Source organism: Puma concolor, chromosome E4 (assembly GCF_028749965.1).
Source record: "Puma concolor isolate L17-30 chromosome E4, mPumCon1.1.hap2, whole genome shotgun sequence".
Classification (NCBI taxonomy): Eukaryota; Metazoa; Chordata; class Mammalia; order Carnivora; family Felidae; genus Puma; species Puma concolor.
In genome coordinates this window covers 38,132,983-38,159,740 of record NC_141683.1, presented here as the reverse complement: position 1 = coordinate 38,159,740, position 26,758 = coordinate 38,132,983, and the positions used below count along the sequence as shown (strand labels likewise).

Genomic DNA, 26,758 nt, shown 5'->3' with positions numbered 1-26,758 from the left:
TGTTGAGATGATTGGTTTCAGTTTCATGTAATTCCTGAAACTTTCTGATTTCCAAATATAACTGATGACTTTCGCTGTCCATTGCCCTCTTCCACACTTTCAAAAGTTTTATAAATACTTTCCTGCCCAAAAAGCAGCGGTTTCTGTTTTCCTGACCATAGACTTATAGACAATGATCTGACTCTAGTTATTATTCAGGCATAGACACCAATCAATCAGAGCAGATGCTAAACTAATAAAAATAGATTCCAGTTATAAGAAACCAGTACAACTTCACTGGTGGTACCAACTGAATATAAATATCATCTCTGGTTAAGGAATTGGAGAAATGTGTATGTCAGAGAGGCATGAAGTGCATTGCTCTCCCTATGGACACAGTCTTCACAGTTTAAAGTAACAGCTTCATCTGATAGGTAAGAGGTAGCTGCATTGCTAGTATGGTGTAACAAACGTATATGGTCTTTGTCTCAAGTTTCTGGCACAGAGTTCCTAAGACCCTTGGAAATTCCTGAGTGATAGGATAGTCTTTTGTCATGCATTAGAAATCCTTTTGAGCACACTTGAGTTTATGCTAATGAGACAACTTAACATGGGGTCTCCAGATAGCCTTGAGATGGAGCTGGTCACCAGAAAGACCAAGTGATTAGAGTATTGGAACTTTCAGACCCACCCCCTGACCTCCAGGAAGGGGAAATGAAGGGCAGCTACAGATTAAGTGCTATAAAAACTCTTGAACAGCAAGAGTTGATAAACTTCTGGGTTGGCAAACATGTGAAAATGGGGGGAAGTGGAGCACCCAGACGTCATGGAAGCTCTGTACCCTTCCCATAAACCTTGCTCTATACATCTCTTCTATATGGCTGTTTCTGAGTTATATCCTTTTATGATAACTGGTAAGACAGTAAGTAAAATGGGACAGGGAGGAAAACAATAAGAAAACATCATAAACATGGATTTTTAAGGAGTTTTTGTGTGTCTGAAAATGTCTTTATTTCACCTTCACTTTTGAAGGACATTTTATTTTTATTTTATTTATTTATTTTTTTATATGAAATTTATTGTCAAATTGGTTTCCATACAACACCCCATGCTAATCCCAACAGGTGCCCTCCTCAATGCCCATCATCCACTTTCCCCTCCCTCCCCCCCCCCCAATAACCCTTAGTTTATTCTCAGTTTTTAAGAGTTTCTTATGGTTTGCCTTGAAGGACATTTTAACTGGATATAACTTTTTTGGTTGGTGTTACTCTCTTAAAATTTAAAAACTTTATTCCATGGTCTTTTGTCTTCCATATTTTCTTTTTAGGAGTCAGCCATTGGTTTTTATTGTTACTCCTTTAAAATTATGCCTCTCTCCCTCTTCCTCTGCTTTTAAGTTTTCTTCCTTCTTCTCTAATTTTAACAGTTTTATTCTGATATGTCTAGATATTATTTTCCTTATATTTTTCCTACTTGAGATTTTTCAAGCTTTTTGAATTGGTGGCTTATTGTCTTTCAAGAATTTTGGAAAATTTCTCAGACAGTGCCTCTTCAAATACAATTTTTCCCCATTTTCTTTCTCTTCTCCATTGAAACTGCATATTTTGATTGTTTTACCATGTTTTACAAGTACATTGTATAATTTTCTTTATTTTCCTTTCTTTTTACCTGTTTTAATCTGTATAATTTCTTCTGACCTATCTTCTAGTTCACTGATCATCTCTTCTGTTGTGTCTAATTTGTTGCTAATTGTATATATATATATAGTACTTTATTTCTTAAATTGTATTTTATTTTATTTTTATATATCTTCAATTCTCTAATAAAATTCTCTGTATTTACCTATTTCTGCATCATTCCCTTGATATTATTGAATATATTAATCAACTTATTTTATTTTTTATTTTTTATTATTTTTAAAATTTTTTACTCAATTTATTTTTTTAAATTTACATCCAAGTTAGTTAGCATATAGTGCAACAATGATTTCAGGAGTAGATTCCTTAATGTAATCAACTTATTTTAACTTATTAAATGATAACTTCAAAAATGAATCATCTGAGTATCTATTTCTACTGTTTATTTTTAGTTTGCTTTTTAATCATTTGGTCCAGTAAATTTTTTAATTTAATGCTGGACATTGTATATGAAACTTTTAGAGGCACTGGATGATGTTATCTTCCTCCAAAAAGAAATAAATTTTTAAAAATTTCTTCTTGCCCTTATTTAAGTAGAGACAGATTACATTGATTCTTATCAGTCTTTTTGATGGTTGGAAGCTGGGTTTAAAGTTTTGTGAGGGATGACATATCACTGTTGTAGCCTTTAACCTAGAGTATAGTTATTTAGAAATGTCTACTTGAAAACTGACATACTGTCCAGAATTCCTTTTCCATTTCAGACTCTGAGCTCCTATTTTTGTCTGTTTAGCTTCATAAGACTGCCTAAATCTCTATGTATCCTTTAGACACCTTAACAGGTTTGAGGTGTGTGTGCATGTGTGTGTGTGTGTGTGTGTGTGTGTGTGTGTGTGTGTGTGTGGTTTTTTGTTTGTTTGCTTTTTTTTTTTTTTTTTTTTTTTTACTGTTAATGGTCTTCTTCCTTACACCATTCCCTCAAAGTCTTAGGATTCAGAAATTTTCTTGAGGCAAAATCCTTGTGGAATGTTCTACTAATTTCTCTGTGATTCTCTTCTGTGATCCTGGCTGTGATACTTCCCTTGAATCTTAATTTTTGTCTTCCCATCCTCATGAGAGTGCTAAAAGCTCTTGGCCACTGGATTAGGCTGTGCCCTTATCTCTTAGTTAGAAAATGGCAAATTCCCTGAGCGGAAAAATTTGTGGAGAATGTCTGATATTTTTCAATTTGTTTCCCTCTCTTCTAGGATTTTGACTTTCCTGGTCTGGCTATTTGGCTGTCTTCTGTATCTTCAAATGACTGACTTTTTGTTTCTGTATTTTATCTAGCTTTATAGTTGTTCTTGATGTGTGTTAATTTGACAAGAGCTTCTCTTAAAAATCTTAATGCTATACTTAAAAATTAAAAGTCTAAATCCCATACAGCCTTTTATGGTTAAAAGAAGCAGAACATTTCCAATTGCTACTTATTAGACTCTTAAGTTTTTAGCATCCTCTGGTTACACCAAATAGAAGATGACTTTCAAAGATTTTCTTAAAGCATCTCCTGTGTTCTCTTCACTTGTGATACACTCATATAAATGTCCACTATGTGTCTATTTTTCCACTACATTTATCCCAACAGAAGAGTCTGAATAGCAACAAAACAAATGCTTCCAAATAGATTACTTGAGAGGGAGAAATACAACTCTTCCTTAAGTAAATAATGCTGAACAAAATTCTCACTTTTTGCTTATTGAGAATCATGGTAGTAGTCTGCATCAGTGCATTTTTGTTCTTGAAGTAAATAACTCTCTCTGGTCCTACTTTCTTTAAAAAAATTTTTTTTAATGTTTATTTATTTTTGAGAGAGAGAGAAAGAGTAAGAGTGGGAGAGGGGCAGAGACAGCAGGATACACAGAATCTGAAGCAGGCTCCAGGCTCTGAGCTGTCAGCACAGAGCCCAGTGTGGAGCTCGAATTCGTGAATGGTGAAATCATGACCTGTGCCAAAGTCAAATGTTTAACAGACTGAGTTACCCAGGCACCCTTATGGTCCTACTTTCTATTGCCCTCAGATAGTGGCTTATCCCAGTAGTGACTTTTCAAAATGCAATCGATACATTTCATTTTCCACTAGAAAAAATTTGTCATAATTTTTAACACTTTTTTGTGATGTGGCATCAATATGGTTATCCATGATTCATTGACTGAATGCTTGTCTTGTTCTAGGTACTGAGCATGCAGTGGTAAGCAAATAGACACATGGTTGTTATAGTCTGTAATAAAAATGACATGCCTCGGGGTGACTGACTGGCTCAGTTAGTTGAATTTTGGCTCAGGTCATGATCCCAGGGTTATGGGATCAAGTCCCATGTCAGGCTCCGTGCTGAGTATGGAGCCAGCTTAAGATCCTCTTTCTCTCTTTGCTCCTCTCCCCGTGCCTGCACTCTCTCACTCTCTGACATGCCTCAGGGGGATGATGCAGGTAGAACTCAACCACTCTTTTCCCTGAATATTGCCAAGCTGCTGCACTGTCTTCATTCACAGTTTGGCTGTCTTCTCCTTCAGTGATGCTTCTGAAATTTTGTGGTTTGTAATACTGAGTGCTTCAACATTGCATGCTCTTATTCTGTTTTTAAAGTGGTGATAATGTTGTCTCCCTTTTTGTTTCATCTATCTTCTCCATGGTAACTTCTTGAATCTGCCAAATTGATGTTACTTTTTGCCTCTTCCTTTCTCTCAACCATTCCTGCACAGTTGCCAAGGGAAACCTGGTAAGTATTAAATGTAGTATTAATTTAAATATTCTCTGTTTGTATAGAGATAAAATGCATAACTTTAATGACATCTATTTCAAACTAGCTTCAGGCTTTTACTGCATTTGCTTTAGTTTTTTATTAGGCTCACAGATGTTCCAGAGTTGAGGTTCCTGGAAGTCTAAGTACCAGTTAAATAGAGTGATGTCTATGAGGAAAAAGTTTAGATAATGTTGTTAGGGAAATTGGGGGTGGGAGGTAAGCATTATGGCCTATTTGAGATTATCTTAATTAACAAAAAAAGACTCTAATATGAATAAGTAACGGATGGCCTATAGGCATTTTTAACTCATTCTTAGAGTCTCTTGCTCCCGGTTCCCAAGTGGTAAGCAACAGGAAACAAAGGCTACTCCCTCTGTAAAGTTGGCTAACTTCATCCTGCCCATTTTTCCCCTTCAATAAGCTGGTCGGTCTACTCTCAGCTTCTCAAATTCTCACTATCTTTAGTTCTACAGTTTTGATTGGCTCTGTCACATTATGACAGTTACTAACTAGTTGACTATTCTATTCTCTGCTTTGTGTTGCTGGACTCTGAAAACCACAGTTTTGCTTTGCCACCTGCCTCCTGTTAGGCTTTGACAATAATGATTCTTTACATTGACAATGACAAGTGGTTGCAGTGTTTGGTTTCTGTGTGCAGTTTTTCCCATAATACCAGTACCAGAGAAAATGTAAATGCAGAGAAATAATACCACCTGACCAGTGTTCTTCCTCAAAGGATTAAGTACCAGTTCCATGGGGCTCTTCTTCCAAACCTCTACATTTTAATAATACCAATGTCTCCCTTTTCTGTTTTCCCTCAGCCCTAAGACTGGTACTTGCTTCCTGAGGTTACTTTCTTTGTGATGCCTTAGCTTCCATGTTTGCCTTTTCCATTCCTTACACATGACTAACAATTGTTTAGATTAAATTCTCTCTGTTGAAATAATTTATGTGGTTTTCTTTTTTGAACGTGACCCTGACTGGTGCATATGTGCCATTTTATTTCTTCCATAAGACATGCCGTAGGTTTATGGCACACTAAAAGTGTATAGAGAGTGACCAACATTCATATCAATCAGCCCATAGTTCCTGGCTCCCAGGTAAGGAATATACTGTAGCAAAAGGCAGTTCAGATAGGGAGGTGGTATGTAGTTACTGATTTCTAAAACACAGAAATTTCTAGTAAAAATTTTAGCACAATGCAGAAAACTCATGAAAGCATGGGGAATGAAGTTTATTACTACAAAATTAAGCTTTCTTTTTGGTTCTCCAAGATAATTGAATGTTCCCAATGGATGAGGCTTAGGATCTCTGCTGAAGTAATCTGTAGTCTAACTCTTGTGGTAATTTTTACTTAACACTTCTCATAAGGATTATTAAACAATTATTTATTAACCCAATTAGGCTGCTTCTTAAGGATGGGGACTATGTCTGTTTTGTTCCTTTCTGTATTTCCAATTTATAGCACAATGTTTGGCAGAAAGATGTTCAAAAATTTTGTCAAGTGAGAAACAGGAGGAAAAAGATTTTAAATCTAAAGATCACATGCATAGAGCACACAAAATGTCCCTTTTTGGAAGTCACCAACTGGTCTAGATGCCCAGGACATCATTTTCCTCTAAAGTTCCTCTTATTTTATTGTCGAAGGCTGTCTATCAACCAGGAATAGAATTATTTGGTGCATATAAGCTGTTGCCATTCTACTTCCCCTTTCTGGTAAACTCACAGTGTAGGAGGACATCAAGATTTCTTGTTCAGAAAAATGATGGGCCTGAAAGCCTTTCTGCCAAAAGCACCTAGAAATGCTGGATAAAAGTTAAGGAGCATCATTTTAAATATGTTTCTGAGTTGAGTCCTGCTTTTTCCCCCCGATTATCTATTCTGGTATTTGTTGTCCCCTTTTTTGGAATGTTTAGTCCCTTAACATTTAATGTAATGAGAGATGTGGTTTGATTTAAGTCTGGTTTTTCATATTTTTTTTCCCTTTTTGTCTCCTTTGTTTTTTGTTTTGTTTTGCAGTTTCCTCACCTTCTATCTCCTTTGGAATTTTATTTTTATTAATTGGATTTTTAGCACTAATTTCTAGTTATTTATTCCAGAAGTTACAATATACATAATTAACTTTTCAGTATATTTGGATTTAAAGTTTCATGTCTCATAATGTGTAAATCTTCATTTGTCCATTTAACCCTCTATCTGCCATCCTTATGCTCTAGTTATCATATGTATTACGTCTACATTCATTATAATCTTCAAAACTAATTTTATCATTTTTTCTTTAAACAATTATGTTTATTTGAAATAAAATAGGAGGAGCAGTCATATATATTTATTCAATATCTACCATTCTTGATTGATGGCTCTAATTCATTCCTGAAGATCTGAGCTTTTCTTTTATGTCACTTCCCTTTAGTCTGATGAATTCCCTTTAGCATTTCTTATAGTGCACTCTGGTAGTAATGAAATCTCCTAGTTTACTTTTATTTAAACACTTTTTTATGGGGCACCTGGGTGGCTCAGTTGGCTGGGTGTCTGACTTCAGCTTAGGTCATGATCTCATGGTTCGTGAGTTTGAGCCTCTCATCAGGCTCTGTGCAGAGCCTGGAGCCTGCTTTGGATTCTGTGTCTCCCTCTCTTTCTGCCCCTCCTCCACTCACACTCTGTCTGTCTGTCTGTCTCTCTCTCTCTCAAAAATAAATATTAAAAAAATTTTTTTAACTTTTTAGTTTTCTTTCATTCTCATAGGATATATTTGCTAGATACAGCATGCTGAATTAATAGTTTTTTTCTTTAAGGACTTGAAAATTATTGTTCACTGTTTTCTGGCCCTCATAGCTTTTGATGAAAAGTCCAAAGTCATTGAATGATTTTCCCTTTTGTACGTAATATTTCTTAGAGCTGCTTTCACAATTTTCTCTTTATTTTTGGTTCAACAGTATTTGCTTCTCTGTTGCTGTGTAACAAACTATTCTAACACTTAGCTAAAACTATACGCATTTATTATCTTACTGTTTCTGTGGGTCAGACATTCAGAATGTGGGTTCTCTGATATAGGTCTCTCATGGGCTAACTACAGTTTTCTCAGGCTTGATTGTGAAGAATGTGCATATAGCTCATGTGTGTGATTGTTGCCAACATTCAGTTCCCTATGGGCTGTTGGCCAGATGTCTCAGTACCTCATGAGCTGTTGGCCTGAGGTTTCCCTCAGTTCCTTGCTACATGGTCCTCCATAGAGCATCTCACAGCATAGTAGCCTGTTTAGTGAAAGTAGGCAAGCAGTATGGAGGAAGGGGGGGTGGTGGTTGGGGTGGGGAGAGAGAGAGAGTATGCACACTACCAAGAGGAAAGTCATAACTTTTGTCATCTAATCATGGCAGTTACATCCCATCAGTTTTCTCTATTTTATTCACCAAAAGCAAGTCAAAAGCTTCAGCCGCACTCAAGGAAATGGATTACACCAGGCCATGAATACCATGAGGTTGGAGTCATTTGGACCCATGTCAGAAACTGCTTACCAGTTTGACTATAATATGTTCAGACATTGTTTTCTTTGTATTTTTTTTAAAAGTAGTCTCCATGCCCAACATGGGGCTTGAACTCACAATCCTGAGGACAAGAGTTGCATGCTCTACTGACTGAGCCAGCCAGATGCCCCTGTGTTTACTCTTATTGGGATTTGCTAAGCTTCTTGAATCTGTAAATATATATATTTTATCAACTTTGGTATGTTTTGTTGCCATGATTTCCTCATATATTTTTTCTACCCCATTCTCTCTCTCTTCTATTTTGGGGATTCCAATTGCCTGTATGTCAGCCATCTTGATATTTCATCCCTCAGATTCCTAAGGTTCTGTTAATTTTTTCAAAAATTTTCTGTTTTTTCAGATTTCTATTGATCTAACTTGAAAATAACTGACTCTGCTCTCAACTTTATGTCAGAATTAAATCTATCTAGGGAATTTTTCATTTAAAGTATTGTATTTTTTAGTTCTAAAATTCCCATTTAAAATATGTAAAAATGTTGTAACCCTTATTAGAAAATTTTTCAAATTTTCACTATAATAGTAGCCTCAAAAAATGGAAGTGGTCAGACCTCTCACAACCTCTGAAAAGATGATTACTTAGAAGATATTCAACAAATGTTCACTGATTTGAATTTAGTCATAGCAAAGCCAGTGAACAGAACATCAAGTCATAGAAATCCAGGAAAGGAGCAAGTAATACCAGATATCTTTACTGACTTGATTTGGGGAGTCAGGCACACTGACTTCAGATAAGTCTGATTAGTAGAGTACCAAGAAAAGGGAGTGTGTGTCTTCACTTACAGACAAAGAAGGTTTCAAATCTGTGTGGCAGACAGATTGTAAGATGGCTCCCATGATTTCTGTCAATTGGTGTTTGCATCTCTGTTAATCCCCTGCCCTTGAATGTAGATAGGACTTGTGACTTGTTTTTAACCAGTAGAATATGACAAAGGTGATGGAATGCCACTCCTGTGATTATGTTATATAAGACTTTATCTTGTTAGCAGACTCACTTTACAGGCTATTTGCTAGCTTGATGAAGGAAATGATATTGTTGGGGAAACCTACATGACAAAGTCCTACAGGTGGCCTCCAGCCTCCAGCCAGTAAGAAGCTGGTCTTACAACCACAAAGAACTGAATTCTACCAACAGCCCAAATCAATTTAAAAGCAGTTCTTCCCCCAGTTGAGCCTGCACATGAGAACGCAGCCCAGCTAACACCTTGCTTCTGTCTTGCAGAGGATTGAGCTAAGCCATCCTAAGTCTCCTGACCCATAGAAACTGTGAAATAATAAATATGTGTTGCTTTAAGCCACTGAATTCATGGTAATCTGTTATGCAACAATAGGAAATGAATACAAACTGCATTGTTACAGAGTTGTGCTACCTTTTATTTTGTTGATTTTCTGAAGTGATTTCCATACTTAACATGCTGCTTAAGTTTTAGCAAATGAAATATTTTGAGAACAGCAATTTTATAGAGTCATTGCAGGAAGAATAGGACTCCGGGGAACCCACAAGAAAACCTTCTTTTTTATGATCTGGGGCCAGCATTACCACTCTTGTGAATTTGTCCATAAAAATAAGGGCTTATTCAGTGAGGATAAATGCATGTGTATAGTTTTAATTGTATTGTTGTAGTGGCAAAATAACTGGAAACAAATTTTTAATAGCTAAATTGCTTTCCAAAAAGCCTGTTAGAATTCACATTTCTTACAGCAGTGTGTAAGTGCCCTTTTTCCTCTGTATTTTAATGGATTTCTCCTATCCATCTGTATTAGTTTGCTAAGGCTGCCAGAACAAAGTACCAGAGGGCTGTTTTTTTTCTGGGCCTCTCATCTGGGTTTATGGAAGGCTGTCTTCCACCTATGTCTTCCCATAGTCTTCCCTCTGTGTATTTGTATCCAAATTTTCTCTTCTTGTATGGATATAAGTCATATTGGATTAGGGCCCACCCTGATGACTTTATTTTTATTTAATAAGGAAATATATATGTGCTTGTACTTATTATCCTTCATGATATATCACCGTTGTGATATTATCCTATTTTTTTTAAGACAATGACAATTCTCCTTTGTGTATATGTTTATATATTTGTGTATAATTATATAAAAGTGGAAAAAGGTATAGAAAGATACAATATAGGTTGGTAATATTGGATACATGGGGGGTGGAGGAGAGGGATGGTAAGGAGAGTGGCAGAGATGTAGAAAGCAAACAAGCAAATAAAAATCAACAACAAAATAAAAAAAATACAGTGTTCATGCATGGATGGATAATACTATAAAATTTATTATTTTGAAAATTTTGGAGAGGGCCACCTGGGTGGCTTAGTCATTTGAGTGTCCAACTCTTGATTTTGGCTCAGGTCATAGTGCCAGGGTTGTGAGATAAAGCCCCGCATGGGGGTCCACGCTGAGCATGGAGCCTGCTTTGGATTCTCTCTCTTTCTCCCTCTGCCTCTCTCCCTTGTTCGCATGCTGTCTCTCTCTAAAATTAAAAAATTTTTTTTTCTTTCATTGCCTATATATAGTTGTATAAAAAGAGTTGCAACCTCTCATTGACAAAGAGCAATAAGCATTTACTTATCTTCTCCAGCTGTGGCTTCACTGGACCAGCAGAGAAGGTTTTGCACAAAGTGGGATCAGTGGGAGGGCTAGGGCAGACTCTTCTTATGGAATAACAGAATCTCACGAGGTCAAGCAGAGATATGAGAGGCATGAGCAAGCCTAGGCTTGAAACTGGTACATTGTCATTTATTGGCCAAAGGGAATGACAAAGTCAGGGGACTGGGAAGTATGCTCTACTCATGGAAGTGGAGTCAGGAGAGAGAGTTAATATTTCTGACCAATAATCTAATCTACAATAGTTATATAAATATCTATTTAGAGTTATGTATTTCTATGTGTACACAAAGAGTTTTATGAAAGGATAGATACAAAATTAATGGGGATTATCTGAACATGGTAATGTTGGAAATCATGTTTACTTTTTGTTCTTTTTACTTTATGTGTTTAATTTTTTTGCCATGCATATACTGCTTTGTATCATCAACGATAACAATAAACGTATTTTATTGGGGAATAAAGTGATTTCCTCAAATGAACAGGATGGTAGGGAGAGAGAAGAGCAGTCTAAGTAGAGAAAGCCCTCTGGAGTCAGGCTGGCTTTATACACACAGCCATGAATCCTTAAATAACTTAAGTAGAAATTTTCTGACTTTGCCAACATAATTTTGGTTATTATGCAAAACCACTGAGTTCAGTCAAGTAGATATTCAGTTGTAATTTGGTATATTATCATCCTAATTTAATTTAATAATTATTTTCTGCTCTATAAGGAAAATAAAGGAGTGGTTCTCAAAAACCCAGCTGGTCGCTAATTGACCGGGGAGCTTTTCAAATTATATAAATTTCAAAGCCCTACTGCTGACTCAGGTCTATGAGGTGAGGCTTAGAAAGTATTTTCACAAAGCTCGCGGATAATTTTTATGATCACTCACATTCGGAAACCCTTGGGTAAAGCTGATGTTGTAGACATTGTCCAGCATCCCCTCTTCCACACAGACGATGAAAATGAAAAGAATTCAATTATGTGATTGTCTACAGGCTTTCAGAAGTCCTGACCGAGCAGACTAGCTCTTTATATTGCTCCCATGTCACTAGTGCGAACACTTGCCATGCGGCTTGACTGTGTAGACTCAGATGTAAGTAGCCGTGAGATACGTGAACCTGATTCCTGGGGTTCATTTATATACCTGCTGAGGAACTGATTTACTTTTAAGTGAAATTTAATAGTTCTGAGAAATTCTTGATTAGGCTGACTTCCATGGAGAGGGTTTTCTAAAAGGGTTGACAAACCTCCATATCACTAGAAACATCCTTCCCTAATGTCAAAATGCAAGTTTTCCTTCAGACACGCAGGTACTGGCTCAGTGAGCCTAGAGGTACATGCCCTAGAGAGGGTATAGAATAATTTCCTGAGGTTTAATTTTTTTTAACATGATTTGGTTCCTTTTATGCTTTGTACTTTCTTAACAGCCAGGCTTTGAGACTGCTTTATTCCCAAGTGGGCTGAGCTCAGGCCCATTGGAAGAGGAGATAAGCCTATTCTCTACACTCTGGCTAAGAAAACAGAACAACAAACAAACAAAAAAACTAATGTCCAGAATTTGGGGGGTTAGGGGAGGTAGAAAAGATTTGGAATGTTTGGATATGCAAACGTCCTTTCCTTGAGAGAGGAAGTAGAGGAAAATCGAGGAAGCTACAAGGTTCTCTGACAAGCTTGTCAAATTTGTCTCAATGTGGAGAACAAAATCAAATTGACAGGCAATTAACAATCTGGACCTGTTTTCAAAATTTCTCTGCATTACAGCCAAAGGAATTTGGAATTTACAGAGATACACAGTAGAGTAAATTTCCTCTCATATTTCATGTACGTAAAATGTGCTGAGAAAAATAAATAAACCTAAACTAAACGTACAAGAATATGTATTTCTTGTTCTCTTGCCCATCTCAAGGGCTGGAAAATTCCATCTCTACCCATTGCATCTTGAATTTCTCACTTGCTTGGTTTTGGAGAGAGTCTTATACTCCAGGCTGTAAAAGGTAGGCACAAATTCCTGTCAGGTACAAGCATCCTGATTCTTTCTAGACACAAATTTGACCAATTTGTCCCTTGTGTCAATAATTGGGATTGCCAAGAAGAAAATGCAGAACAAATAAAAATGTGACTAGAATTATAAATTAAAACAAAAGACACAAAATTCAGATTTAAAATTTGGTTCTGTTAAAATGTGCTGACTCTGGTCTGGGGGAATGCCATCACTCTGTGGCTAGTCCTAACGAGTTCCAACATGGCCCTTTCCCTCAATTTTTCCGTCCATTATTCTTCCCTCACAGGATGCCATTCATCACTATATTAAAAGTGGTGATGTCTTAAGAAAAAAAACCTTTCAGTTCTCCTAAAGATATTCCATATAATGCTCAAGGTAAAAACGCTCCCTTCCCTTCTCAAAGAGTAGAACTTAACCAAGTGGCTATTACTTTACTTTAGGTTGTTTTGGAGAATATTTTTGTGGACCAAATTTATTCAATAGTTTTATGAAACAACTACACATTCCCTTCAATTTGAACTAGTAAAGTGCTTTCAAAAACCTTAAAATTTACTTGAAATACAGCTAAAACATAGTACTCAAATTTATTATATGGATACAATTTGTTTTTGGATTTAGATTGTTTCAATTTCGTTCCAGTGTCAGTTTACGCTACCACTGCTAAATCAGCCTTGGAAATGAAAGAATGAGTCTGGTTAAAAACATTTTTAATGTTAACTTTGGCCCTTGATAAAAGAAGAATTTTTTCTTCTAAATAGGGGAAGAGAAGGTTGGGAAGTACCATGTCAATGATTCTTAAACGCTGTTAAAACTGCCTATCATCCGAGGGTTTGAAGGCAGGGCGCAGAGGGAAGCAGAATGTTTTAAATGAAAGCTTTCCCTCTCCTTCCAGGATCGGTTTAACAATATGTTAAACCATATTCTTATTCTGACTCCCAAGATAGTGACCCAGAAAGAGATAAAAGAAAGAAGCGAAAGGGTCAGTTAAAGAACCATTCTGGAATGTTTGACAGCTGTCTAAAAGTCCTGGGTTAGATGACAGCTTTCCCCCCACCACTCTTCCTAAATTCAAGTCTTTTTTTTTTTTTTTTCCACGTTTATTTATTTTTGGGACAGAGAGAGACAGAGCATGAACGGGGGAGGGGCAGAGAGAGAGGGAGACACAGAATCGGAAACAGGCTCCAGGCTCTGAGCCATCAGCCCAGAGCCCGACGCGGGGCTGGAACTCACAGACCGCGAGATCGTGACCTGGCTGAAGTTGGACGCTTAACCGACTGCGCCACCCAGGCGCCCCCTTAAATTGAAGTCTTCAAATGCATCTTGTTTCTCAAATAAACAGAGAAACAGATGAAGTTTAGTAGTTTGTTTTAAGAGAAGTCCAAGGAGTTTATTTTTTTAATTCTAAAGGCTCAACCAAAACTTCATCAAAAGTAGCAGAGAGGGGCGCCAGGGTGGCTCAGTCGGTTGAGTGTCTGACTTTTGCTCAGGTCATGATCTCGCAGTTCATGCGTTTGAGCCCCGTGTAGGGCTCTGTGCTGACAGCTCAGAGCTTGGAGCCTGCTTCAGATTCTGTGTGTGTCTCTCTCTCTGCTCCTCCCCTGCTCGCACTCTGTCTCTCTCTCTCTCTCAAAGAATAAATAAACATAAAAAATAAAGTAGCAGAGCAATTAAGTGTTTTGATTGTTTTAAGAGGACCAATGATAGTGTTAGGGATTGAATGTTTGTGTCCCTCCAGGATACCCAATATGGTGGTATTTGTAGGTGTGGTCTTTGGAAGGCAATTAGGTTTAGATGAGGTCGTGAGAGAGGACCCTCATGATGGGATTAGTGTATTTATAAGAAGAGGAAGAGACACTGGAGTTCTCTTTCTCTCTGCCAAATGAGGACACAGCAAGAAGACAGACATCAACAAGCCAGGAAGAGAGCTCTTACCAGGAACTGAATCTGCTAGCACCTGATTTTGGACTTCCCAGCCTCCAGAACTGTGAGAAATAATAGGCTGTTGTTTAAGCCACCTAGTCTATGGTATTTCATTGTAGCAGCCTGAGCTGACTAATAGAGATAGTTCAAAGGAGTAGTAGTCATAAGATGTACAGAGTAATCCTAACAATAAGTAATGGCACACGTAGAGCATAACAGAAATAAAGTAGAATGGGTACAAGTTAATCATCTGGTCTTAGGAAAACCAGACTGAAAATAAATGTTTAGGACTTCTCCTTTCCAACCATTACTGGAGTAGGTGGTCTTGAATTTCTTCTCCTACTACCGACAATAAGAACACCAGAAAAAATATGGTTTTAAGATTTTTCCTTATTTTTGGTTTTCATCAGTTTTCAAACTTATTTATTTTTTAAATTCCAGTACAACTAACATATCGTGTTATTGGTTTTTAGCAGTTTGACCCTGACGTGCTAACTAGCTGTGGTTTTCATTGTATTTATCCTATTTGGGGGTTTGTTGAGCTTATTGGATATGGAAATTAATATTTTCTACTAAATTTGGGAAATTTTCAGCCAACACTCATCAAATATTTTTCTGTCCCATACTCTCTTCTCTTTTGAGACTCCATTATATTGTCCCACAGGTTTTTGAAAATGCTCCAATCTTTTTTCTGATTGTTCTTCATATTGAGTAATTTTTTTGATCTCCTTAAAGTTTACTGATTCTGTTTTCAAATATGAAGTTGAGTCTGACATTACAAATATGTAATGATTTCCATTTCTATTATTCTACTTTTCACTCTAGAATTTGTATTTGTTCTTTTTTAAAAAATAATTTCCACATGTCTATTGAGATTCTTTATCTGTATGAGAATTGAGACCACTGTTTCCTTTAGTTCTTTGAACACATTTTAATTCTTTATAATGGCTGCTTTGAAATCTTTGACTTCTATATATAATATTGGGCCCACCTGGAATCACTATATGTTGACTTCCTTTCTCCCTGAATGTGTCATGCTTTCCTGTTTTTTGGGTTTTTTTTTTTTTTGTAAGGCTAGTAATTTTTTATTTAAAACTGAATATTATAGATAATACATTGTATCAACACTGGATATTCTTATATTCTTCTAAGGATTGTTGGTTTTTTTCCTTAGGCAAATCACATTCTTATCTTCATATTTTCTGCTAATATTATTATTAATTATTATTATTTTATTTTATTTTATTATTATTTTTTTAATGTTTTATTTATTTTTGAGACAGAGAGAGACAGAGTATGAGCAGGGGAGGGGCAGAGAGAGAGCGAGACAGAATCTGAAGCAGGCGCCAGGCTCTGAGCTGTCGGCACAGAGCCGGACACGAGGCTCAAACTCACAGACTGTGAGATCATGACCTGAGCTGAAGTCAGATGCTTAACCAACTGAGCCACCCAGGTGCCCCTATTTTATTTTAAAGAGAGAAAGAGGGAATGAGCATGAGCAGGGGACAGGGGCAGGGGGGAGAGAGGGAGAGAGAGAGAGAGAGAGAGAGAGAGAGAGAGAGAGAGAGAGAGAGAATCTTAAGCAGGTTCCACGTCCAGCATAGAGCCTGATGCGGGGCTCAGTCCCATGATGCTGGGATCATGACCTGAGCCAAAACCAAGAGTTGGACACTCATCTGACCGAGCCAACCAGGTGCCCAGGATTGTTGTTTTTTTTTTTATTTTAATAAGCAATTAATTTGACCGGATTAAAACTGTTATTGTCCCATTGGTATCATTGGTATGTCCCATGCATTCATAAACAAGTAGTCAGTTTATGGGCAGATTAATATTCAGGTTTTGACACTTTTGCCCTTTTAGGATTACATTTCTAAATTTCTAGCTGCTCTTTCAGCCTTGAACTCTGCCCTCTGTCACACTGAATGAGTAAGGCTTTAGTTTTCTGCTTCTGGATATATGGAGTTTGGAAGAATATTTTAAGACAAAAACATCCCAAACATAATTCTTACGTATTTCAGTCATGGGTTTTCAAGTGGAAACTTTTCCGTGGTTTCTTTTGAATGCCTTTAAATAGTTGTTTTTTAAAAACATTTTGTCCAGATTTCATAATCAGTATCTGTGGAAGGATCTGCTTGAATATATCACCCTGTAAATATGGGAAACTAAACCTTCACCCTTACTTTTGAAAGATATTTTTGCTGCATTTAGAATTATGTGCTAAAAGCTTTTTCTTGTTTTTGTTCTGCACTTTAAGAGGTGTTCATTGAATTCTGGCTTCCATTGTTTCTAATGAGAATTTAGCTGTCATTCTTATCATTATTCCTCTGCATGTAATGTATCTCTTTTTCTCCAGCTTGGGTGTGTGTGTGTGTGTGTGTGTGTGTGCGGGAGAGCATATGTGTACTTTGTCAACCTGGGGTTCACTAAACTTCTTGGATAAATATATGCCTAAGTACATGTTTTTCACAAAGTTTGGAAAAGTAATTTTTGCTCCATTTACTCTCTTCTCTCCTTCTGTGATTCCAATTATAAACATTAGACTGATTAATTTCTTTTTTTTTTTTTCAACATTTATTTATTTTTTGGGACAGAGAGAGACAGAGCATGAACGGGTGAGGGGCAGAGAGAGAGGGAGACACAGAATCGGAAACAGGCTCCAGGCTCTGAGCCATCAGCCCAGAGCCCGACGCGGGGCTGGAACTCACGGACGGCGAGATCGTGACCTGGCTGAAGTCCGACGCTTAACCGACTGCGCCACCCAGGCGCCCCTAGACTGATTAATTTCTTTTAAAAACATATTATTTTATTAAAAAAAAATTTTTTTTTCAACGTTTATTTATTTTTGGGACAGAGAGAGACAGAGCATGAACGGGGGAGGGGCAGAGAGAGAAGGAGACACAGAATCGGAAACAGGCTCCAGGCTCTGAGCCATCAGCCCAGAGCCTGACGCGGGGCTCGAACTCACGAACCGTGAGATCGTGACCTGGCTGAAGTCGGACGCTTAACCGACTGCGCCACCCAGGCGCCCCTAAAAACATATTATTTTAAAAAATAGTAACACTTCATAGTGGGATTTAAAACATATGTAACAATGAAATATATCACAAAAAAAGCCAAAAAATATGGAGGACTAGAAATGGAATTGTACAGTATACTCCCTTTATTGTATGTGTACAATATTAACCCTAATTGAGCTGTAATAAATTAAAATTACATATTGTAGTAAGTTAAAATTATATATTGTAATCCCTAGAGCAACCACTAAAAATAATGCAATGATGTGTTGCTAAAAAAAAATTAGAAGAATTGAAATGTAATATTAAAAATATTTGCTTAAGCCCAAAGAAAAAAGAAAGGAGGGAGAGAAGAAATAATAGATAGGACATATAGAAAACTAAAAGCAAGATTGTAAACCCAGTCCCAAAGATATCAATAATTATATTCACTGTAAATGGATTAAATACTGCAATTAAAAGAATAAGATGGTCAGAATGGATTAGAGAGAGAGAGAGAGAGACAAGTGTCTACAGAAGAATGCACTTTCAACATAAACTGATAAGTTCAAAGTACAAGAATGAGGAAAAAGGAGATCATGCAGGCAATAAGCATAAGAAAGCAGTTGTGATTATATTAATAGACTGCAAAGTAGACTTCAAGGAACATTGCCAGAGATAAAGATAAAGAACATTTTTTTTAATGTTTACTTATTTTTGAGAGAAAGAGAGAGAGAGACAGACAGAGCGTGAGCAGGGTCAGGTCAGAGAGAGTGGGAGACAGAGAATCCAAAGCAGGCTCCAGGCTTTGAGCTATCAGCACAGAGCCTGATGCAGGGCTCAAACTCACAAATTACAAGATCATGACCTGAGCTGAAGTCGGACACTTAACTGACTGAGTCACCCAGGCGCCCCAAAAGAAGAACATTTTATAATGATGAAAAGATTGATTCATCAAGAAAATATAAAAATCCTAAGTATCTATAAACCTAATAATACAACTTCAAAATACATGAAGCAAAATTGAGAGAACAAAAGGGAGAAATAGACAAATGCACAGTTTTTAACATCCCTCTCTCGGCAATTAATGTAACAAGTGGATAAAACAAATAGACAAAAATCAATAGGAATATAGAAGATAGATCAACCAACTTGACTTAATTGAAATTTATAGCATATTTCACCCAGCAACTGCAGAATATGAATTCTTTCAAAGTGAATATGGAATGGTTGCCAAGTTAGACCATATGCTGGCTCATAAAGTAATTCTCTATAAATTTTAAAAGGTTGAAATCTTTAGAGTATATTCTCAGAACAGCATGAAATTAAATTAGAAATTAATTACAAACAAAGTACCTAAAGAAACTCTAGATATTTGGAAATTAAACAACTCATTTCTCTATAAGCCATATGTCAGGAAACAGCAAAGAGGAAAGTAGAAAATATTTCAAACTGAATGATAATAACAAATACTTCAAAAGTTATGGGGAAATTTTTTGTTTATCTTTTTTAAATGCTTATGTCAGATCATGGTAAATTCTCAAATCAATGACTTCAGTTTCTACCTTAAGAAGCTGGAAAAAGAGGAGGTAAACAGAGTTAGAAAAAGTACAAGGAAAAAATAAAGAGCAGAAATCAATAAGACAGAAAATATCCAAACAATGGGGAATAATAAATAGTTAAAAGTTGGTTTTTTGAAAGAAGTAATAAAATTGGCTGACCAAGAAAAAAGGAGAGAAAACACAAATTACTAAAATGAGGAATGAAAGAGGGACTATGGATATTAATGAACTATCTGGGGTGATGGAAATACTTTGTATCATAATCACTATTTTGTTACAGGAGTATGTACATTTGTTAAAACCCATTGAACTGTACACTTAAGATGTATGCATTTCACTGTAAGTAAATTTTACCTTAATTTTAAAAAGTTAAGTCAAATGTATCATGTTCTCTGTTGGCTTCTTTCTTTCCTTTTGTGTATGCTTTTGTGCAAACCAGCATTTAGGTAAGACTTGAATTTATTCATCCTGTTCTCTAACTTGGATTCAACCCATTCTCTAACTTGGAAATGCAGTCTTTTGACCTATTCATTTTGTAGTTACTGTAATTGTATGTTCTTATTTCCTTTCTTCTTAGATTATAAACTCCTTAAGAATAGGCCTGTCTCTTCTGTACACTATGTTCTGAGGACCTCATCTGGTACCATGAACTTTGTGGGTGCTTGACAAATATCTGGATTATTTCTCAATGTCCAGCTTTTGATCATAATTAAAGCAAGCAGAGCTAACCAAGATAGGATCAAATATCAGGCATTTAAGAGGGTGAATTAGAGCATGGCTGCGAGTGCTTTTGTGAGTGACTGTACATGTATAGCTCTGTTCCACAACAGATGAAGAACAATTTGGGTTCATTCCACATTAGTTATTTTTTTTCTTTTTGTTACTGGGCATGCATAAGACTTCTCATTTTTAATGGGTCTGGAAAATCATCTCAAGAATGTTACTTTGTTGTAAAAAAAAACATCTCTAACGATGTTAAGGCTTACCATGCCTCACTTCCTTGTCAGAAACATCATCAACAGAAATGAAATCACATAGGATGTATAGGGGAAAAAAATTCCCTAAGGTCATATAAATTGTTAAATGTACAACACTCCATGGTAAATGTTAATTAAAATAAAGTCAAATGGGAGGGACCATATCAAATATGCATTGGAGCATAAGATGCATTGGATAAGATTTACTTCTAAGCATGTGCCTTTGAGGGAGTAAAGAAGAATTAAGAGGGCTGGTGGGAGAAAGAAAGAAGTGGGGGACAGATTGGGGGTGAGGACAACTTATTTTTAAAGCATCAGAAGCTTGAGTTCATCAATTCAGAGGCCATATGCTCCTTTCTTTCCTCCTCAACATTTATTGTGCATTGATTTTGTACCACGTGCTCTGCATGGTTCCATGGCCATTGAGACAGTCCCTGCCCCTGGGACAGTCTGGGACTTATGGGGATTCAGTGTGTAATCTGTACAAAGTGCCTCCTATTTCTGGACATTTGGGCACCTTTCAGTCTTACTGTGTTTATTCACTTTATGGATCCTAATACGCCTCCCTCTGCCTCCCTGGCAGCTCTCCACTTAGATTTCAAACTTATGAAAAACTAGGCCCTGTCTTATGACTTCATCTGTTATTTTATACAGAACTTAACACCCTGTAGGCAGCATAGCATTACTGTCCTTAGCCTCCAGCAAAGGGGCCTTTGGCTTGGGTCCTATGCCTAAGAGGGCTCCATTTATCACACACACACACACACACACACACACACACACACACACACACACACACAAATATAAATGTGTGGACTGTGTGTCACTCATGAGATGAGCTCAGCTGTGGCACAGCATGACCTGTAATCCTAAACAACCCCTCTTGAGACAAACCCATTCATCTCTCCATCCCTTGTTCCTGTCCTCAAAATAAAAAGTGACTGTGTCTGTGTGCTGAAGATTGTAGTTTGTGCCACTGCAAACATGAGAAACAAACATTTCTGAGGGAAGGATTTGAGTAGTAGAAGCACTCAGGTAAGAGAGAAAACTAATTAACTAACCTGCCAATTTCTTCGTCTCAGATGATATGAATACATTTTCACACAATGAGTTGTTATGTTGCAATACTGCCTAGCATCCATTTTCTTACTCGCTTACAACCATTGAACACGACATTGGGGAAAGATTGTGTAATACTAAATGATTCATATTACTCTTAAGTTGATATGTACTAGGTCTAGATATAACATGTGTTATAACTGATTCTTAATTTTTTTTAAACATTTATTCACTTTTGAGAGACAGAGTGTGAGTGGGGGAGGGGAGGGAGAGAGGGAGACACAGAATCCCAAGCAGGCTCCAGGCTCTGAGCTGTCAGCACAGAGCCTGACACGGGTCTTGAATTTACAAACCATGAGATCATGACCTGAGCCAAAGTCGGACACTCAGCCGACCGAGCCACCCAGGCACCTCTATAATTGATCCTTTATATAAAATCTCAGATATAGATGCTGATTTAAGAGATGATAAAAATTATTAAATGATAATGATATATACAGTGAAATTCAAATATCTTGTAATATTTAGCAATTGCAATACTTTTTCATATGTAGCTTTATTACAGTGTTTGAGCATGATACAAAAATTCATGATTTGTTTCTGAATCTAAGTAATGCTGTAGAGATTTTACTTTAGTTGCTATTGTTTCAGCAAAGTTTCTCCAAATTCAAATCAGTAAAAAGCAAACAAATAAACAAACAACAAAACTTACATAGGAACTTCTCTGGTTCAAGAAAGGCCATCTAATTTGGAATGACTCACAGTAGAACCAAATTATATGCAAAATCTTGATTATGACCACATAATTAGTGGTTTTGCTAAGATGAAAACTAGAAAAGTAAATTTCATGGAATAAATGTAATTAATGAATTTTGTGTGTCTTTGTTTTGTTATTCCTCAGTTATTACTGACTCATCAACAGAGCACCCCAGACATGCAGTAATAATTAAATTCAGTTATCTCTGATATTTAGCTGACTTTTGATCATATAAAACAACATAATTTCATACATTTAAAAATATTTGTTATGAAAGGTAATTTGTCAAGGTACAAGGATAGAACCTATTTTATTTGAAAGTTTATTAATATAACTTAGAACTTTCAAGTACTTTTTTTTTCTGCTGGTTTGTAAGTCTACATTTGTCCTCTTGCACTGGGCCATGTATATGCTAGGGGAAGTTTCACAAAGTACTGTATAATGAATATATTTTTGTTTATTGGTTGATATAAGAACTTCATGGGAAATAAACATTTTCTTCATGGTTAGAATTCATTTTAAAAAACAATGTTTTAATTTGATGAAAATCTTTTTCTAGCAATTTTTTTTAAGTTTATTTATTTATTTTGAGAGACAGAGTATGTGTGAGCACAGCAGAGGGAAAGAGAGAGAATTCCAAGCAGCTCGGCACTGTCAACACGGGGCTTGGAGCTGGATGCAGGGCTTAAACTCAATAACTGTGAGATCTTGACCTGTGCCAAAATCAAGAGTCAGATGTTTAGCTGACTGAGCCACCCAGGCACCCCTTCAAGCAGTTTTAAATGAAAGTTTCTGGTGATTTCTTTCCCTCTAGAATGATTCTCATATTTTAAAATATCATTTGATAATGTATCAGTTGGCTTCTTTTCTCCTTTCTGAAAAGCTCAGATATTAAATCAGATGCCCCTAAGGGAGGCATCTTGAGGTGGGTGGTGTGATGGGGGGAGGCAGAGCCCTCCGAACCAGTCAAGAGCATCTTGCCAGGCTCAGTCTGGTGTGGGGTCAGAGCCTCAGTGGGAGGAGGAAGCAGTCTACTTTGTGGGGAGTGCAGGGTGGGGTGTTAGAGGCAAGCTGGGTAAGGAGGGCATTCACATGGTAGGGCACCCAGAGCAGAGTGTCAGAGCCCAAGCTGGGTGGAAGGGTGCCCGTGTGGAGTGCAGCCTGGCCATGAGGTTTCAAAGCCTGAGCAGAATAAAGACGTCATCTATATAGGGAACACCTGGCAGCAATAATGGGCAATGGATTACAAACTGGGGGATTAATCAAAAAGATGAAGATATCAAGAAAAATGGGAGTCAGGATTTTCACTATGTAGTGGAAAGGGAGAAAACTGGGATGGACACTGTGGTGTTAGGTTGGAATCGGCTGTATTGGTGTGAACTCATGATTTCAATAAATATAATACTTTAATAAAATAAATAAAGAGATGGGTATAGATGTGCATGTGTATGCACGATGGCCTTGCAGTAGCACCCCCTTTCCACCTCAGTAGCAATGAGCTCACTTTCCATCCAGGTTTCTAAATATCATTTTCTACTAAATAAGTATCAGGGTTTTCCAGAGATGACTGATTCCAGGGCTCAGTGAAAACTTTTGGGGCATCCTATTGGGCCAGAGAGTAAATCGTTCTCAGAATGAAGGCCCATATCAAAAGGATATATGCACAGCACAGGAAACCATCAACAAAATGAAAAGGAAATCTACCAAGCAGCTAATACCCAAAATAAAGAATGCATAAAAATCAATAGAAAAAACCAATTTGATTAAAAAAAGGTGGGGAGAGGAGATCCGAATATACATTTTTCCCAAAGAAGACATACAGATGGCCAATGTATAATGTACCTATACCTGTTGCTCAACATCATTAACCATGAGGGAAGTGCAAATCAAAACCACAATGAGATATCACCTCACAACTGTTAGAATGGCTACTATCAAGGAGACAGGAAATAAGTGTTAGTGAGAGTATGGAGAATAGGAAACTCTTGTACACAGTTGGTGGAAATGTAAATTGGTGCAGCCACTATGGAAAACAATATGAAGTTTCTTCGAAAAAATTAAGAATAAAACTACCATATGATCCAGCAATTCCATTTCTGGGCATTTGAAGAAAATGAGAACACTAACTTGAAAAGGTATATTCACCCCCAAGCTCATGGCAGCATTATTTCCAGTAATTAAGATACAGAAGCAACCTAAGTGTCCATCTACGGACAAATGGATAAAGAAAATGTGTTGTAGCCTGGTGCCCTCCTGCTGCTCCTGCTGGGCACTGCAGATGGCCAGGGCTCCACCCACAGTCTGACCTCTGCTTCAACACCCTGTCAGGTGGTTTGAAGCTTTTTGTTAAGAGAACAGAAATGCTTCTGCCTCTTTTCAGGAACTGGAGGATAAGAAAGAGTTATCAGAGGGATCAGAAGATGAAGAATTGCAGTTAGAAGAGTTTCCCTGTTGAAAACACTTGATCCCAAAGACTGGAAGATAAAGCAATGATTTTAAAACATCACCCAGACAAATGGAAAGCAGCTGGTGAACCAATAAAGAAGGAGATAACAACTACTTCACTTGCATAACTAAGGCTTACGAAATGTTATCTGATCTGGTAGAAAGACAAGCATTCAACAATGTAGATCCTACTTTTGATAACTCGATTCCTTCTAAAAGTGAAGCAAAGGACATTTTCTTTGAAGTGTTTCCCCCAGTGTTTCAAAGGAATTCCAGATGATTGAGTAAAAAGAAAAATGTCCCTAACCTTGGGTTATGAATTCATCATTTGAAGATATTGATGAATTTTGTTCTTTCTGGTATAATTTTGATTCTTTGAGAGAATTTTCTTATTTAGATGAAGAAGAAAAAGAAAAAGCAGAATGTTGTGATGAGAGGAGATGGATTGAAAAGCAGTAGAGAGCAACGGGGCACAAAGAAAAAAAGGAGAAATGAACAAAGTAAGAACATTAGTTGACAATGCACATAGCTGTGGTCCAGTGATTAAGAGGTTTAAGGAAGAAGAAAAAACTGTGAAAGAAGCAGAAAAGAGAGACAAAGCAGAAGCACAATGGAAGGGGCGAGAAGCTAAAGAAACACAAAGACAAGCCGAACTAGAAGCTTCTTGGTTAGTGAAAGAGAAAGAGGAGGAGGAAGTTAGACAATAAGCATTATTGGCTAAGAAGGAAAAACTATTCAGAAAAAAGCCATTAAAAAGGAAAGGAAAAACTTTGAAACACATAAGACCTGGAATCATTTTTTTTTTTTTTTTGAGAGCATTAGCAGGGGAGAGGGGCAGAGGGGCAGAGGGGGAGAGAGAGAGAGAGAGAGAGAGAGAGAGAGAGAGAGAGAGAGAGAGAGAGAATCTTAAGTAGGTTCCATGCTCAGTGCAGAGCCAGATTTGGGGCTCGATCCCAGGACCCTGGGATCATGACCTGAGCCAAAATCAAGAGTTGGACACTCAACCGACTGAGCTACCCAGGTGCCCCTGGAATCACTTTTCTGACAATGAGGCAGAGCAGGTTAAAGTGATGGAAGAAGTGGAAAAATGTTGTGATTGACTTGAACTAGCAAGCTTACTGTGTTTGAAACACCGACATCACCTACGAAAGAAGTAGCAAAATCTGCTCTGTAAAAAAGAGAAGAAATAAATGAGCACATTAGAAAAGAGAGGAATCTGAAGCTCTCATGTGATAGCATCTAAGAATGCAGACAAATCAACTGACAAAGTGGAAATGGCAGTAAAAATTAGGCAGAAGATGATTTGCAATTACTACTTAATTGAACCTCTTTCCTGTGGAACAAAGTGAGGATGGGAAGTTATTGCTAATTACATGAACATACCTTCTTCTGGAGTCAAGAGAACTGCCAAAGATGTTATTGGTAGAGCAGAGTCTTCAAGAACTTGATCCTCATAAAAAAAGATGACATAAACAAAAAGGATTTTGATAAAATTTAAAAAGAGCATGGAATGGTGTCCCAAGCAACACCTTCAGAACAATTTGGAGGTCTACGAACAGATTTCACCCCTTGGACAACAGAACAGAAGCTTTTGGAACAAGCTTTGAAAACACACCCATTAAATACACCTGAGAGATTGGAAAAACTACCAGAAGCAGGGCCTGGCAGGACAAAGAAGGACTGCTTGAAATGATAGAAGGAATTTGTTGGGATTGTAAAAACAGAGAAAGCTGTTCAAATGCAAGTGCTGAATGCAAGTAGACCCAAGAAATGGCTCACGACAATTTTTGTTGTATGTGCATTTTTAAAATAAAACTGAAAATACTGTACAAAAAGAAAATGTGTATATAAAAAATTCTTTTTTGATGTTTATTTATTTTTGAGAGAGAGGCAGAGTGTGAGCGAGGGAGGGGCAGAGAGAGAGAGAGAGGAAGACACAGAATCTGAAGCAGGCCCCAAGCTCTGAGCTGTCAGCACAGAGCCCGACTTGGGGCTCGAAGTCACAAACTGTGAGATCATGACCTGAGCTGAAGGAGGACACTTAACCCACTGAGCCGCCCAGGCACCCAGCCACCCAGGTGCCCGTGTGTGTGTGTGTGTGTGTGTGTGTGTGTGTGTGTATACACACACACACAATTTATTCAGTTGTAAAAAAATGAAGTTTTGCCATTTGTGACAACATAACTGGACTTGAGGGCATTATGCTAAGTGAAATAAGTCAGACAGAGAGATACAAATACCACATGATCTCAATTATATGTGGAATCTAAAAAACTCCAAAATCAAATAAAAAACCAAGCTCACAGATACAGAGAAGAGATTGGTGACTGTCAGAGGTGAGAGGTGGGGATAGGTGAAGTGGGTGAAGGAGGTCAAAAAGTACAAAAGGTACCAACTTCTGGTTATAAAATAAACAAGTCATAGGGATGTAATGTACAGCATGGTGACTATAATTAATAATTTGAAAGTTGCTAAGAGTAGATCTTAAAAGTTCTCATCACACACACAAT

General features: G+C 37.2%; 1 pseudogene; it reads left to right on the top strand.

Moving 5' to 3' along the window:
• The first annotated feature begins 18,977 nt into the window (after positions 1–18,977).
• LOC112857679 (dnaJ homolog subfamily C member 2 pseudogene) lies at positions 18,978–26,061 on the top strand (annotated as a pseudogene).
• The last annotated feature ends 697 nt before the right edge of the window (positions 26,062–26,758 follow it).